The sequence below is a fragment of the Silene latifolia genome, chromosome Y, assembly GCF_048544455.1.
Source record: "Silene latifolia isolate original U9 population chromosome Y, ASM4854445v1, whole genome shotgun sequence".
NCBI lineage: Eukaryota > Viridiplantae > Streptophyta > Magnoliopsida > Caryophyllales > Caryophyllaceae > Silene > Silene latifolia.
The window spans coordinates 89,431,817-89,447,246 of record NC_133538.1 but is presented as its reverse complement, the minus strand read 5'-3'; the positions used below and the strand labels follow the sequence as shown (position 1 = coordinate 89,447,246).

Sequence of the window (15,430 nt, the reverse complement as noted above, 5' to 3'; positions counted from 1 at the left end):
GTTACTTTTTTAGACTGAAAATAGCAAATAGAATTGATCTTGTCTCTCTGTGGTTCGACCCTTACTATCACTAGCTATAGTTTTAGTTCGGATTTATAAATTAAATTTTGATATAAAACGACGGTATCAAATTTTGGCGCCGTTGTCGGGGAGACGGTGTAATTCTGTTTGCTTTACTTTTAGTTTATTTTTCTTGTCTCAAGGAACTTTGGTTCCTTGAGGCCGTTGCATACTCGTGCTTCTAGTTTTGCTTCTGCACAGTTAGAAGACAGGTTTTTGAGAGGAAGGCTTGAGTACTCTCAGTTTTGCGAATATGGCTACGATATATGACAATCTTCAGCCAAAAGAGCAGCACCTTGCAAAGGGGCACGTGTTACCTACCCCTACTACCGGTCACTTCGAATTTCATTCCTCTTATATTGATTTAGTGGAGCGAAATCAGTTTGCTGGTCTACCGGACGAGGATCCTTTGAAGCACATGGAAATTTTCACAGACTACTGCTGTTCCATACCTGTACCGGCTGGGGTGACCCAGGATGAAGTAAAGGGGATAATGTTCTTATACTCCTACCTTGATAGCGTAGCAGCGGGAGTCATAGATTGGACATCTCTAGCGTTAGCCTTCTACAAGAAATACTTCCCACTTGCAAAGACAGATGCCTTAAGAAGTAAAATCACAAATTTTCAGCAAGGACCTGATGAGGGCTTTTGTGAAGCGTGGGGACGTTTCAAGAGCTTGGTTAGGGCTGTCCTTCACCATGGTTTCCAGCAGTGGTACCTTTGCAACTTATTCTATAATGCTTTATATGATGATTACAAGGTCATCCTGGATGCAGCTGCGAATGGTAGGTTCCAAAATAATACCGGTCAGAATAAAGGTTGGAACACTATTGAGGAGATGGCAGTCCACAGAGCCGAGTTTGGAAGTTCGCGTGGAAAGTCGCGAAAGCAAAGTGAAGAAATGAGTGCCGTTGTGACACTCATAACTTCTATTACTGCCCGTCTCGAGAAGCTCGAGACCTCTGAAGCTTCCAAGGAAAGAGTTGAAATTCCTGTCCATAATTCAGATGAGACCGCGGAATTGAGAGAAATGGTCCGAACTCTTTTGTTTCAAGTCGCGAAAATAGAAGCAGCTGGAATTGAATCTACAAAGAATTTTGTGAAGCAGTTGGAGAATATAGAGGCTAAGCAAGTCACCAATTCTTCAAGCAAATGTGAGGGGCCAATTGAAACGATTAATGCCATTAATCTCAGAAGTGGCCTCTCTTATGAAGGTCCCGATAAGCCAAGAGGAGACTCGGGAAATGATGAAGAGGCTAGTTTAAATTCTGGTGCGAAAACGAACTATATTGCCGATGCCGTGGTCGATCGACCAACAACAATGATCGATCGACCGAATTCTGAGGAAAAATTTTTACGATCGAAACTATTCATGCCCAAAGACAAGTGGTCGATCGACCACCAACAATGATCGATCGACCGAGGTTCTGAAGAAACGATTTCGACGAAGCTGTTTCACGCTTCAAAGCACGATTGGTCGATCGACCGAGTCCAATGGTCGATCGACCGGATCTCCAGTGCAGGACGCAAATCAGTCAACTAGTTTGCATGATTCTACACTATTTGATGATTTGACGGAGGTTTTAAACTTACGGAAGCCGAAGGTCACTGATCCTACGGCTAGTGTTGCAGTCCCGTATCCGGAGCGGTTAAAGAATACTAAGCTGGAGCGCAAGTTTGGTAAGTTTTTGGAAATGGTCAAGAATCTCGAGGTAAAAATTCCTTTCACCGACTTAATTACCCAGGTACCCTCTTACGCTAAATTCATGAAAGACATTTTGAATCGTAAGAGAAATTTTCATGATGATGGTAATGTTGCTTTCGTGGAAGAATGCAATGCTCTTTCACAAATTAATATACCACCTAAATTAAAGGACCCGGGTAGTTTTTCAATTCCCTGCACTATAGGTAACCACGAAATTGGAAAGGCCCTTTGCGATTTAGGGGCCAGTGTCAGTGTTATACCATACTCTGTTTGCGAAAGGCTAAATATTGGTAGACTTAAGGTGACCGATATTACCCTTTAGATGGCAAATAGATCGACTCAGAGACCTTTAGGAGTCTTAGAGGATGTACCCGTTCGAGTGGGTAAGTTTTTTATTCCTGTCGATTTCGTTGTTTTGGACATTGTAGAGAACAGTCAGATACCTATTATTTTAGGTAGACCATTTTTACATACAGCTGGAGCTGTAATAGATGTCAAACGCGGAATCATTACCTTAGAGGTAGGGGATGACACCATTGAGTTTAGTCTTGCTCGTAAGGCTACTGAACCTGCTGATGATGACACGTGTTATTCCATTGATATTGTTGACAGGGCTGTTAATTATAATTGGAGGGAATCCTTAGCCAAGGATCCCTTAGCTGATCTAACCAGTTTATATGAGTGTTCAGGTAATACAGAGGAGAATGCTGAGGAGCCAGATGCTTTGGTAGCCTCAATGGAAAGCTACGAGCTCACAGAGGAAGAAGATGAGATGCTCTTGAGCCTGGCCAACGAGAATTTGGTAAACACTTGCTATACCATTGAAGCTGATTCTGTCTGTGCTGTAGAGGTAAAGGTGCCTGAGCGTAAGCCACTTCCTCCTAATCTTAAGTATGTTTTTCTAGATGATACAGAGCAGTACCCAGCTATTGTTAGTGCTAAGCTTAATGATGACCAGCTGTCTGCTTTGATGTGTGTGCTTAAGAAAATCAGGAAGGCTTTAGGTTACTCTTTGGATGATATTAAGGGCATCAGCCCTGATATTTGTATGCACAGGATAGAGCTGGAGGAGGGCCACAAGCCTTACAAACAAGGTTAACGCAAGTTGAACCCGAAGATGCAGGAAGTTGTTATGGCCGAGGTGATGAAACTACTCGACGGAGGTATTATTTATACTGTTGGCAACTCCAACTGGGTTAGCCCAGTTCAGGTAGTTCCGAAGAAAGGAGGGACTATCGTAGTTAAGAATGAGAAAAATGAATTAATACCAACACGAGTTGTGACAGGGTGGCGGATGTGCATTGATTATAGACAACTGAATGCCGCCACCAAGAAAGACCACTTCCCCCTCCCTTTTGTTGACCAAATGACTGAAAGACTTGCTTCTAACAAATTTTTCTGTTTTCTAGACTGATATTCAGGGTTCTTTCAGATCCCTATTCATCCGGATGATCAAAGTAAGACCACTTTTACCTGTCCACAGAGTGTTTTTGCGTACCGCAGGATGCCCTTCGGATTGTGTAACGCCCCAGCTACCTTTCAGAGGTGCATGATGGGGATTTTTTCTGATTATATAGAGAACATTATGGAGGTATTTATGGATGATTTCTCAGTTTATGGTAATGACTTTGAACGTTGTTTAGCTAATCTTGATAAAGTCATGCAGCATTGTATTGATGTTAATCTTGTTTTAAACTGGGAAAAGTGTCATTTTATGGTCAATGAGGGAGTTGTATTAGGGCATCTGATTTTTGATAAGGGTATACATGTTGACAAAGCAAAAGTGCAGGTGATTGAGCAATTGCCTCCTCCCGTGAATGTTAAAGGAGTGAGGAGTTTCCTTGGTCACGCTGGTTTCTATCGGCGTTTCATTAAGGATTTTTCAAAAATTGCTAAACCACTTACACAATTGCTCCTTAAGGATGCTGTCTTTGAGTTTACTGATGAGTGCCTTTTAGCTTTTAACAGGTTGAAGGAGGCTCTAGTTTTTGCACCAATCATTCGGCCGCCTGATTGGGATCTCCCATTTGAGATTATGTGTGATGCCAGCGATTATGCGATCGGTGCAGTTTTGGGACAGCGGAAGAACAAAGTTTTGAATGCCATATACTATGCGAGCCGAACTCTGGATGAGGCTCAACTCAACTATTATACCACTGAGAAGGAGTTTCTAGCTGTAGTTTTTTCCTTAGATAAATTTCGATCTTATTTGTTAGGTTCTAAGGTTGTTGTTTATACTGACCATGCAGCATTGAAGAGTCTCTTTCTTAAGAAGGATGCAAAGCCGAGGCTTTTGAGGTGGATACTCCTTTTGCAGGAGTTTGATTTGGAGATCAGAGATAAGAAAGGAGCAGAGAATGTGGTGGCTGACCATTTCTCTCGTCTGCAGCTGACAGAAAAGGAGGATTCGTTACCTAGTAATGACTCTTTTCCTGATGAGAGTCTGTTAGCTATTACTACTTTAGGGTCTTATCCACCTCCGTGGTTTGCTGATTTTGCTAACTTTGCTGTGACAGGTAGGATACCACCCGAGCTTTCATGGCAGCAGAAGAAGCGGTTCGCTTATGATGCTAGATAATACTTTTGGGATGATCCTTATGTTTTCAAGGAATGCGCAGACGGTCTTATCCGGAGATGCGTGCCTCAATGGGAGGTGAAGGATATCCTAGAAGCTTGCCATGGTCCGTCCCGGACTTTGGCAAAGGTACTCCAATCTGGTTTCTATTGGCCAACTTTGCATGCAGATAGTCGCAATTTTGTTGCTGAGTGCGATGCTTGTCAAAGATCGGGGAATATTTCCAAGAGACATGAGATGCCACAGGTAGGCATTCTAGAGGTTGAGATATTTGATGTCTGGGGCATTGATTATCAAGGACCTTTTCCGAGCAGTCAAGGTAATAAATATATCCCCGTAGCTATAGATTATGTGTCCAAATGGGTAGAAGCTATCGCTACTCCCCATTGCGACGCAAAGGCCGTGATTAAACTGTTTAAAAAGATTATTTTCCCTCGTTTTGGTGTCCCTAGGGTTGTCATTAGCGATGGGGGAATGCATTTTAAGGAGAAACAACTTAGTGCTTTATTGACTAAATTCGGTGTCCAACATCGTAGATGTTTGGGGTATCATCCCCAAACTAGTGGTCAGGTTGAGATTTCTAACAGAGAATTGAAAGAGGTTTTAGCTAAAGTTGTTTCTAAATCACGGAAAGATTGGAGTCTTAAGTTAGATGATGTCTTATGGGCTTATAGAACCGCGTTTAAAACGCCAATTGAGATGTCACCATTCCGATTGATTTATGGTAAGACATGTCATTTACCTGTTGAGTTGGAACGTAAGTCTTGGTGGGCTATTTGTGATTTGAATTTGGATCCTAACCTCTCTCGTGAGAAACGCATGACACAGCTGAATGAGCTGGAGGAATTTAGGCTGCTGGCCTATGATAATGCTAGGATCTACAAAGAAAAAACAAAGCGCTGGCACGACAAGAGAATCATCAAGAGCGAGTTCCATATTGGCGATAAGGTACTTATTTTTAATGCACGTATCCGTTTATTTTCTGGTAAGCTGAAATCCAGGTGGAATGGCCCCTATACGGTCACAGCAGTTACAAAATTCGAGTCAAATGAATTGGAGACCTCTGTTGGAGAAAGGTTCAAAGTTAATGGCCAATATGTGAAACATTATCACGGTGCAGACGATTTCGTTGGGCAGGTCGAAGTACTATACTTTGACCCAATTTTAGAAGCTGCAAACTGAGGTAAAAAGGTCGTGCGGGACCTCTTAAACTAGTGCTAACCGGGAGGCAACCCATCTTGTTAATTTTTGTAATTAGGATCTTAATGGTTTTATTTCATTTGTTTTGCATTAGGAGCTTTAGTTATTTCCTTTTAATAAGCAATTCCTTGGTTTAAAAAATGTGCGCCTTTGAGAATTTTTGCAGGAATTTATTTTATGCAAAGTGCGTAGGGTGGTTTACTGAATATTCATGAGAGAAGAACGGGAAATTGAAGTGGCAAAATGAATTTTTGGCGATTTTGAGTTTAATTGCCAGCGTTTGCAGTCGATCGACTAAGTTACTCAGCCGATCGACTGCGGAGGAAAAGGCAGAAGCTACTGTGTAAGAGAGATTGGTCGATCAACTGGGTCATGTAGTCGATCGACCACCACGCGACAACCAGAAAAGCTGCATAAGGGGATCCTGGTCGATCGACCGAGTCAGGTGGTCGATCGACCACTGCGCGAATTCAGAATGCACGATTAATAAGGGAAGTTCTAACTCCTTATTCATTCATTCATTCATTATACTCTTAATTGAAAAAAAAAAATCAATCAGAGGAAACCCTTGTCTTCCCCTTCCTTGCGATTTTCCTGCCAATATCCCCCTTTACTTCAATTTTCTTGCCTAAATCTTCAAGTTCTCGTCAAAGGTATGTCTCTAATCTCATTTCCATACTTTATATTCGATTTCCACTGAACTTTCATGCCCAAATTTCGAGCATTGTTACATTGAGACGAAAAAATCGAATTGGGGAAAATCGATTTAGGGCTAGTTTCTTGTCGATTTTTGTGCTTTAATTGCTTTTGCTACCATTTTCCCTTGATTTTCGAAACAATTTAGCAACTAGGAGGTGCTTAATGCCGTTTCCCCCAAATTTTCGAAACCCTAAATCCGTTTTCAATTTCTGATTTTATTTCGGGTTTTCATAAATTGTCATTGTTATGGGGAAATAGTTGTTGAATTGTTCATTTTGTAGGAAGCAAAGATGACAAAAGGAAAGCAGGCGATGTACGAAGGGCAGTCCAGTCAGGGAGCTGCTAAACGGCCGCGGGGTCTGCCGCTAATGATTGAGGACACCACATATAGTCTGCCTGACTATCCGCAGGTTACTTTTTCTTCTTCAACTCAGCGTGCTAAGTTCGCTCTCTTTGTCGCAAAAATGAAAGTTACAGCCACTCGATTTCTTCACAAGCCTACTTTAGAGAAATTAGGCTGTTTTGAGTCTGTTGTGTCCCAGCTAAATGGGACAAGAATGTCGGGTCTTGTGGACATGGCTGAGTTCACTTACTACACTTTGACCCTTGAGTTTTTCTCGTCTTATGCTTTTGACCTGGCTTCTTTTGAGGCTAACAGGAGTAGCTCTTGCATTTCTTTTCGGCTATTCAATGTCACCTACTCCCTTACATTAGCCGACTTTGCTGGATTTTTGGGTCTTTATTTCGAGGATAACACCTCGGAAACTTCTGATGTTCACCGGGTCATGTGGTCATGTATTAGTGACTGCAACGGCTCTAAGAGGACGGGCACTTCTGTCCACTTGCCCCCTTTTCGCTATTTTCTACGGCTAATGGGTAATACCATTTTCGGCCGTAAAGAGTCAAATAATGTGAATAACATTGAACTGTCTATCTTGGCGGGCTATCTGAACATTGAAAGTCGGGTAGCCCGTATCTATAACATCGCTTATTTGACTGCCGCTCACTTTCAGACTATAAGTGAGGGCACTTTGGCCACTATTGCTTGTGGCGGGTTGGTGACGCGTATCGCCAACCGTCTAGTTCTACTTTTCCCTCGAGAGGAGGCCCCTATTGACCCTGACCTACGCTTCATGGATCTTGCCTACGCGAGGTCTGTGAAGTGGGTCGATAGTCGGAGTCAGTGGAAGATTGATTCTTTCATCTGCGACCCCATCCCTGTCCTTGGCCTCCCTCCTATCATGCCCCTTACCTCTGTTTCGGGGGCAGCTCGCCCACCCTTGCCTAGCTACAGGCTTTCTATTGGGGCAGGTACTGCTACTGCTAGCACCTCAAGGGGGGCTTATGCCTCATTTTCACAGGCCTCCTCCTCTTCTACTCCTGCTACCACGGGTTACCCGACCACTTTCCGCCCCCCTACACCTATGGTTATCCCTCCGGTCATGGACCACAGGGGGATGTCACGTGTGTTGAGTGACTTGTGTAGGAGCTTTAATCAGCACAGACTAGACACGACCCTGGCCCTGTACTCAGTTTACGAGGAGTATGCTCGGACGGGGATGCTCCCACGAGGTGCCTGGACTCACCCGTCCTTCTTTGTTCCTCCGGTGGGTGGCTACCCTCAGCCTGCCAGGAGACCTCCTCCTCCTACTACTACTACTACTACTGCCGCTGCTGCTGAGGCGGAAGATGAGGAGGATGACTCTGGGTCAAACGAGGATAGTGGTTCCGAGTATGACGGTGGAGATTATATGCTTGTGACCTCCCCTGTTTTTGGCTGGTTTGGGGAGGTCGTCTTTTGTGAGTTTCCGATCCCTCTTTATTAGTTTCTTCTTATTTTGTTGTGCTTTTATTCTTCCCTATTTCTGCTGGTGATTTGCTGCTGAGCACAATGGGGGCATTGTGCGTTTTGGTTTGGGGAGGGTATTTGCATATGTCTTTTGCATCTGCATTTGTTTTTTTATTGCATTTCAGTCACACGTTTACTGCATTTTAGCTTGCATTTGTGTTATTTCAAAAAAAAAAAAAAACAAAGAAAAAAAAAAACCAAAAAATTTCAAAAAAAAAAAAATCAAAAATATCACGTTTACTTTTGAGTATAGTCGAGTCGGATTGGAGTTTATTAATGATGACATTGCACTATTAGTCAAATATATGCCATTCCTTGCCTTTTTACAACTGCTTAGCGAGAATTAAAAGTGATTTCTCAAATTTTGTTGTGGAATTTACTTCGGGTTATTAGACTTGACTCATTATTTTTGGCAAACTACTTATACTTTATGAGATATAGAGCCTATAACTGGTGACATTCATGACCGGTTAATTTAGGATTGAGAGTAGTACTCCCGTCATTTCATGTTTTGCACGTGTATGAGTTTTGATTGCTTATTGCCTATACGCATCGGTTTGTGGTCGGTATTACGTGTTTTGAGAACTATTGCATCTTCCCCTTTCTCATTTTGCCCCATTAACTCCACTATAAGCCATATCTGCCAGTTGCCCTTAACTACATCCCATACTTAGCCTACCATTGTGCCGGGCTAGGAAGTAGTAAAGGAATTTGTCGAATTATAGCAGTTTTGGTTCGTTTTTGTAATGTTGGAGTGAGTATTTATAAGAAGTGCAAATGTGTCAGCCTGAAACAAAGAAACTCAGAAAAAAAATGAATGAAAAAAAAAGAGAGAAGTTGATCTGGGCAGTGAGTTTAGTCCAACAGAGGTGGTCGATCGACTGCTGTTTCTGGTCGATCGACTGCCCTTTCCAGAAAAAGAATATGAAAAAAAAACAGAAAGAAAGAAAAAAAAAAGGAATTTCAAAAAAATAATAAGAAAAAAATTCGGCTGATTTGAGAACACACCTCATGTGCTTACTTTATGAATTGGAGGTGTCCTTTTTGGGATAGTGTGTTGCCTAGACATTTAGAGGCAATGGTTCATATTTTAAGTTGGAGGAACGGGATGCGGTTTCTGATGGTTTGTTAGGTACTAGCTTGGCTCTTACCCTCACATTTCCATACTTGTTTTGCCCTTTGTTTCCCACTTAGCCTCACATATCCAAATCTTGCAATAGTTCGGCATGTAATAGTCCTTGACGGTGGTTATGCGTGTGCACGGTAGCTAGAATCATTATTCATACTAGTCAAGCATACATGTTTTGTCGGTCGCAGTCTAGGTGAGAGTCTGTATTTCCTTCCCTCTATTCTACATATATTCTTACCATTTGCCTTGCTGAGGGAAGAGTGACCCGGGAGAGTCCAAATTTATGAGTCTTGCAAGGTCGAACGCCCGATTTAATTCCATGATATGCATTAAGTTGTTCACTTGATTTGAGCTTTACAGTAGTTGGTTATGCGCATTAAACGGTTTAGCATTGACTTGTAGCTAGCTCTGAGATATTTTCCTTTCCATTAGGCTTTTATTTGGGTCATAGTGCTTGCTTGGGGACAAGCAAGGTTTGGTTTGGGGAGATTTGATACGTGCATATTCTATACACTTTATTTGCAGTTTTGGCACGTATTTCCATGCGTATTTGTTAGCTTTAAGCTACTATTTCTCCCGAAACGGTTTACTTTGCGATTTCTATGACTTATTGTAGGAATGAGCAGAAGTAGGCTAAATCAAGCCTAAATCGTCCTCCGGAAGCTGCTTTAGGGGAACTTGGAAGATGGTAGCTCGGACTTGTCCACCTCGGGATGCGTGCATTAGAGTGAAGTGGCTGCTTTGAAGAGAGGAGGACTTACTGCACAGCTCAGTTGGTCGATCGACCAACCTCTTCAGTCGATCGACCGTGGAACTTCAGCGGATGCTACTGTAGTGCACTCACCAGTCGATCGACCATGCTACTCAGTCGATCGACCAGGTTTCGAGGCTGAGATTTATTTTTCGTGTTAGACTTTTAAAAGCCCAATTGTAAATTACTCTTTTGGCATCGTTTATCAGTAGAACGCAGAATAATTTTAGGTTATGCTTTTTATTATTCAAGAACTCAGTTTTAGATTTAGCTCAGAGGCAGAAAAGGGAGACGACGGAATTCCGGATTCGATTACTTTGTGCATCATTTAAATAGTAAGCTTTTATGCAATTTCCTTCTTCTTGAATTTCTTGTTAATTCAATTCTTGTTGTTACCAATTTAGTTTCAGCAATTCAGTATTTTGTCTTTTGTCTTTAATTCAATTCAATCATGTCAATCTTATTTTCTGCCTTTAAGTTTGCAATTGTTGTAGTTTTAATCATGCATAGCTAATTACCTTGATTGGGAACAAGGTGAGCCATGGCATAAATTAGGGTTGTTTTGTTAGTATGATTTCTTCCGTATCGATCTTATTACCTTTTGATAAACCCGTCTTGATGGATTTAAAGATTAGTGGGTTAGGCTTTCATTTGGTTGGAATTTCCTTTGAGCGAAAGCTTTGAAAAATTCTTGGGAATTAGAAGACCGTAAGGTATTTGAGCATTGATCAAAAGCCCTGCTCTTACTCCATGAGACTATTACAAGACCTCTACTATCCCTTTGTGATCTGACCTTAGCCATGGTGAACCGAAGTTCCTGATCTTCTTTTTATCTTGTTGAGAAATTTCATATTTTAGCAACTAGTCATTAGAAACAAACAAATTCAAAACCCCCATTTAATTGTTACTTTTTTAGACTTAAAATAGCAAATAGAATGGATCTTGTCTCTCTGTGGTTCGACCCTTACTATCACTAGCTATAGTTTTAGTTCGGATTTATAAATTAAATTTTGATACAAAACGATGGTATCAGATATCCATAGATATTAGCATTTTAGTCAAGAGACTTATGTGATAATATTCTTGACTCGTTCAAGTTGTTTAACACTAATATGATCTCTTTTGCTTCCGCTGCAGGATCTATTAAATATGCTAAAAGCCGCTTTCGTCGGGACTTATCATATTGAGAATATGAGAGGTCATTACCAAATCATTTCCTACTGAGTGTCACTAGATGATTATCAAGAGCATCCTCGAGTGCTTGAGAGGCACTGAGAATTTACTCTTGTAGTTTGGAGGAATTTATGAATTTCGTGTAAAAGGATTACACGGAAACATTCCTAAGCTTATAAGATGTTATGGGCCTAGTTAAGGAATGATTAGCATATAAAAGAGTTATGTGCATAAAGAATAATATGTATAAGAAGTTATACATATATGTATAAGAAGTTATACATATATGTATAAGAAGTTATACATAAATGATGTCATATGAAGGAATTGTATAAGAGTTATACGTATAAATCATGAACGAAAGCTAAGTACATTATAACATCCGATGTTGTAAAAGAGACAGTAGATATCCGGAGTTTAATGGAACTAGAGTAGTTCTGTTAGCCGAATATCGTCTCCCGAGAGACTGTGAAAACAGTGTGAGTGTTTGACTGGCTTTAGAACCAGAGTCTAAAACTTGTTTAGACATGTACTCAGAAAGGTCCTGTGTGATAAAAAGATTACATAGAACAAAGGAAAATAGCAATAGAAATTAGAGGGATGCAACTGTTGCTAATCCTCTAGCCAAAGCCGATGGCATAAGGTAAACATGATGGTCATGTCATCTCAATGTGATTGAGGAGTATACCTTAATTTCAGAAGATCGTTATGTGAATATTGGATAGAGTATTAATATTTACATAAGGGATGATCGCGTTCATTGTTTGAGGTTTCATTAAGAACTCAATTATTCAGTTTGACTGAAAACATTGAATACCTTGTTTATCCGAATTGGTTGTGGAGACAATGTTGAACCCCAACTCAAGTGAATAGGATGAACATTGTATTAGCCCCTAGTTACTTAATGAGGCGACGTCTCGGAGTCACTATATTGTAAGACGATTGATGGTAGGTTCAGCACCATAAGGTCATAAAGATGACTAGTTGTTTACATAGGCAGACTGTGGGACACTTTGCCGGGCAATGACATTTATAGAGTCCCTTAGGTCTTTTACAGACGCCTGGTCGTGGCAGGGACTTCTATGATATTCCTATGATTCGATTCTTTAAACTGGAGATTATTATCTGAGCAAGTGCAGTTTTCGAGTAACTTTGGTTTTTGTCCTCGGTCGTGCCGTGAAAGAAGGCCAAAGGCCATCTACTGGGTCATGGTGATCTGTATTGTGCAAAAGGATAGATAGGGCAGACAGGAATTTTCCACCCACGTTGGGTTTAAACATCTTTAGGCCACTCTAGGAGTTGTGACTGAGAAATGCGTTGCCATGCTCGGAAGTAATCTATGGTAGATTTTTCCGGTCCTACAGTCACACTCCCGATCGAGAAAACCACTCACGATATGTTCATGTGTAAGTGCGACCTGAAAGACACCTTACATTGAGTGGGAGATTGTTATTAAAATGGACAAGAGAATCGGTAACACACCCTTCTATAGTACAAGCAGGATATTTTTGGGATAAGGAGTTATCCACAATTGTATGTTATTGTCATCGCACAACTTATCTCAGACAAGTGAGAGATTGTTGGAGTTTTTGTCCTCCACAATAGTGCGTGATAATATTATTAAATCTCATTAAGTAATATGCATGGGATATTCATTGGCAATACTAGTCAGCTGATCAACGTATATCGGTAACGGTTGGCCAACTAGGGTTTGACGTTACTGTCGTGAGACGACGGTGTTCAGCTGATCCCTTTCAGTCACACCTAAAGGAATGAGCCTCAACACAAAAGCTAATTAATTGTATGAGATACAGTTTAATTAGTCCCTTGATAATTTGACTATAAAGTTAGTTGATTAAATTAATTTATAGAGATATCGAGTTGTGAACTCGAGGCACGGAAATTATTATTTAATTATGAGATAATTGGATAATAAATTATTTGAGACGGGAATTAATCATTAAACAGTTAATTGTTAAATTTGTACTAATTGACTAATGTGATTGGTATTGGTACGTAAAATATATGTGTAATTGTATACGTATATTTACGGAGTTTATAGAACAAAATTAATCGGGAAGTATTTAAACATGAGACGATGTTTAAATAAATTTACGTGTATTTGTGCGACAAATATAAGAACCAATATGGACCCGTAAATGGGTCATGGAAATCGTGTAAATAGGATTGTCTGTTGCTTTAGACATAATCATTTTCTTACACATTTTACTTCCCAATTCTTACTTTTGTTCTACCCCAAGTTGAGAGCTATTGGGTGGACAAAAAAGCAAAAAGAAAACACTCCCCCAAGCCCTATAGGGCATCCGGCCATAACAACAACAACATTGGTTTTGTTGTTCAATTTCGTTTTTTCTTCTTCTTCTCACTTTTGCATGTGAAAGAAAAACACAAACTTATCTCTCTAAATCTAAAGATAAGACTACTAAAATGTTAGTAATCTAAAGACAAAAATTACTAAGTGAGTTAGTAATATTGAAAATAATATTCAAGGGTTATATGGTTAATTTCTAGTTGAAATTAACCATATGAGATGGTGGTTTGTTCTTGGGGGCAACTCAAAGGAGTTCTTGTAATTTGAATATTGGATCTTGGATGATCTTGACATTCTTAATAGCTCAAGAACAATCAAGATAGGAGATCTTGATTGTGCCCAAATACTACCATTTCTCAATGTAAGGAAAAATTGTTTTTTTTCCTCTTCTTTTATATTTTTATGGCTTATATATTACATGCATATTACATAGATCCAAAGATTTCTAACATAAATAATCTTGATAACCTAATTTGAGAGGTCTAATTTGGGGTTATGGTCTTTCAGATGTTCCCAGGATAAACTTTACTTTTGGCTTTGACGTGCTGTGAATGAATGTGCAACTTGAAGCAGATTACTCTAATTTTTCTTCTTTCGTACCCGATATGCAATTAGTATTTGTGAAGATGATGCCTCGCAGGAGGGCTTATGGCCCTCAGCCTATTTAGTGGCTTATGGCCCTTAGCCTGTCTGGAGGGCTTTGTGGGAAGGAGGCTTGTCAGGAGGGCTTATGGCCCTCAACCTGCCAGGAGGGCTTATGACAAGTAGTCAAGATTCTTTTCACCATCTTACTTGTCTTTTGTATTGAGCTCAAGTTTTTACGTAGTTTAGATGCGATAAAATATTGAGATTTAGTAATCTCTATTATGTCATAGTTTGTGAAGCATTTCTGGGATGCTGTTCAGGTTGGGTGGAGTCGCTCTCAATCCTGAATATTTGTTTAAGTAGGCAAGTATATTATGCTAAATAATTGCAAAAAAGCGTAAGACAAGTTTTCAGGATTCGATATAATGATTTAGGATGTAAAGTAAAGGAATAATCAGGAAATTCAGGTTATGACAATATCAAGCAATTTCAAGTAACAGGAAATCACATAGAATGAAAACATGGATCATTTTATTTATGACAGTTATACGTAGAAGAATGCTAGGTAAGAAATATATTTGATAGCCTTACATGGTTTAGGCAAAATAAAAAGACTTATACATGAAATAGTTTTAAGTGAGTGACATTTCAGAATCTAGGAATCATGTCTCCATCCAGGGTCTGAAGTCTGTAAGCTCCCTGACCTACTATTGAATTGATCAGGTAAGGCCCTTCCCATACAGGGGCAAGTTTGCCTGCAGTCTTGTCATATGTATTGGAAAAACGTTTCGTAGGACTAGGTCCCCTTCTCTTAATACCCTGATATGAACATTCTTGTTGTAGCTTCTGGCTACTGTTTATTGATAGGATGCTATTCTGATCTTGGCTGCATCTCTTAGTTCTTCAGCCAAGGTCAGGCTGTCTTGCATTAATGGCTTGTTTTCCTCGATAGTATTCAGGCTGCATCTGTAGGTAGGCACATAAATTTCTACTGGAATTACTGCCTCACAGCCATAGACCATGGAGTAGGGTGTCAGGCCAGTTGATGTTTTGGGTGTAGTTCTGTCAGCCCAAAGGACTAGACTAAGTTCTTCAGCTCATATGCCTTTTCTTCATTTTAGCTTCTTTTTCTGGCAAACTGATCACCACTTTGTTGCTGGACTCCTCCTGACCGTTTCCTTTTAGATAGCCTTGTGTGAAGGTCACCAGATTGATGTTCCATTGTGCACAGAAGGCCATTAATCCCTTTCCCACAAATTGTGTGCCGTTTTCACAAACTATTTCTGAGGGGATGCCATAACGACATATAAAATTTCTTTTAATAAATAATATGACATACTTTTCTTTGACTTTCCTCTATGAATCAGCTTCT

At 40.3% G+C, this 15,430-nt stretch overlaps 1 non-coding gene across 1 annotated transcript; it reads right to left on the bottom strand.

Moving 5' to 3' along the window:
• Nucleotides 1–656: 656 nt before the first annotated feature.
• Nucleotides 657–765, bottom strand: LOC141636500 (small nucleolar RNA R71). The gene has a single exon (XR_012541106.1). It is a non-coding gene; the product is annotated as a small nucleolar RNA R71 (small nucleolar RNA).
• Nucleotides 766–15,430: the final 14,665 nt, after the last annotated feature.